Source organism: Rhinatrema bivittatum, chromosome 5 (assembly GCF_901001135.1).
Source record: "Rhinatrema bivittatum chromosome 5, aRhiBiv1.1, whole genome shotgun sequence".
In the NCBI taxonomy this organism is placed as follows: domain Eukaryota; kingdom Metazoa; phylum Chordata; class Amphibia; order Gymnophiona; family Rhinatrematidae; genus Rhinatrema; species Rhinatrema bivittatum.
The window spans coordinates 62,937,170-62,939,467 of NC_042619.1; positions in this window are offsets into that span (position 1 = coordinate 62,937,170).

Here is a 2,298-nt window from a genome sequence, read left to right on the forward strand (position 1 = left end):
CCTTTGAGAACCAGACTGGTTTCTTATTTCTCTTACTTTTGTTTACTTTTCTAACATAGATTTGTTGCCTTTTTAAATGCTCCTTTTAGTTTGGCCCACTATTGTTCACATCTCTCATTTTCTTCCAGTCTTCTAATTCTACCTCCAGGTACATCGCCATTTTGATAAAGCCCGTATTTGTGAAATTCAAAACTCGGGTCTTCTTGTGAATTCTCTGTAACCTATTTGCGATATCAAACCATACCATTTCATGATCACTGGTGCTGAGATGGGCACCCACCTAGACATTAGAGACATTATCCCTATTAGCGAGCACTAGATTGAGTAAAACTCCATCCTTGTAGGTTCCATTACCATTTGTTTGAACAGATCCTCTTGCAGGCAACCACTATCTCTCTACTTCTGGTAGATTCTGCAGAAGGGATTCCCCAGCCTATGTCCTGCAGATTAAAATCTCCTACAATCAACACTTCTCCCTTCTTTCCCACCTTTTGGATGTCTTTGACCAGATCTCTGTCCAGTTCTTCCACTTGAGCCTGAGGCTTATAAACCATTCCAGTAAAAATGGATGCACAATCATCTTTTTTTTAGGGCAGCCCAAAATGCTTCTTCTCTACCCCACATTCCTTGCAGGTCAGTTGCTTGGATGTTTTTGAAATAAAGAACTACTCCTCCCACTTTTCTGTCCACTCTGTCCTTCCTTAACAAGTTATAGCCTGGTATGACCCTATCCCAATCATGAGAATCCATGAACCATGTCTCCATAACAGCAACAATGTCCAAGTCCGCCTCCACCATTAGGGCCTGGGATATTATTGCCCAAACTATGAGCATTTGTAGTCATAGCTTTCCAATTTTTCTCTCTTAATTTGTTGCACTTCCTAGACACCTTTTCTGCTTTTTTGAGCTGATTGAGTTTGTTATTTTTTTCCTCCCACATCCTATATTGCTTGGGGGTAACATGTCACTTTCATTGGCCATCTCCTGACACCACCATTCTTTAGTTTAAATGTTAGAAAATATTTGGAAAGGATCAGAGAACAAAACTGAAAATATCTTAATGCCTTTGTATAGATCCATGATGTGACCCCACTTTGAGAAATGTGTATAGTTCTGGTCTCCCCTTCTGGGGCGGATTGCAGGAGAATATCAGCCCGGGGAATTTTCCCAAAATCAGCTCACAGGGTGGTCTGCTCAACTCTTTTTTATGCTTTCCCTGCAGCACTTGCGTCAACTGTTCCCAAAAGCATGTCAAGCTGACCCCTTGAAAAGTGTATCATATGACCTGGGACCTGGCAAAATTAAGCCACAATTTTCCAGCAAACTGAGCTGCAGTTCCTGTTCCATCCTTGCAATCGATTAGACCCTCCACAAGTTTGGTTACTTCTCTCATATATTTTATATATATATCCTGGATTCCTGATCTGATGGTAAATTCTCTTGCTAATCAATCAGCTCTTGAACCAATTAGCAAGTAATGAGACAACCACACTGCCAAGCAGATCCTGGCACACACGCATACTCTCTCAGACACAAAGACACACACATATAAACAAAGTGAAGTCTATATTCACTGTTCAGATAACAAAGTTAGCCAGATAAACTTATCTGGTTAAACTTTAGAGGTATATTCAATAATGCAGCCACAGTATTGAATATAGCTGGCTAACTTTATCTGGCTAACTTTAGGATGGCTCTTTGACCTACTAGACTTAGCCGGCTTTGTTATCTGCTAGCTCTGAGTATCTGAGTTGGCCGGATAATTTAATCAGCTAACAACTCCTACCAGTTATGCGCCCAACTTATCCAGGTAATTCTAGTCAGCTACCTTATTAGCCAGATAAGTGCCCAAATCTTCATTTATCTGGTTAACTTCTGATTTTTACAGCTAAATGCTTTTGAATATGGACCTCACTGTGTCAGAAAGAAAGCATGTGTGGGCATCTTTCTGTCTGACCCAAAGCTACACACACACTCTCTTGCTCTCCTGATGTTGTACAACTGCTCATGTGCTCGGTGTTCTCCTCCAGCACTGCTGCATTATTATGTAAAATTCTTGTTTGCTTCCAACTTTCCTACAGCCTGCAGCAGCCCCCTCCCTTTCTGATTCCTACCCCTTCTCTTGCACCCCTACTCTCCAGGAGACTTACTGGCTCTACAGTGGGAGCACTGAGGAGTGGGAGCACTTAGAGGAGAGGATCACCTTGCTGGTGGCTGAAAAGAATCAGTAAATTTCTGCTTGGGACATTGTTTTTTTTGTTTTTTTTTAAGTATTGGGGCAAAGTTAACTATTTGGTA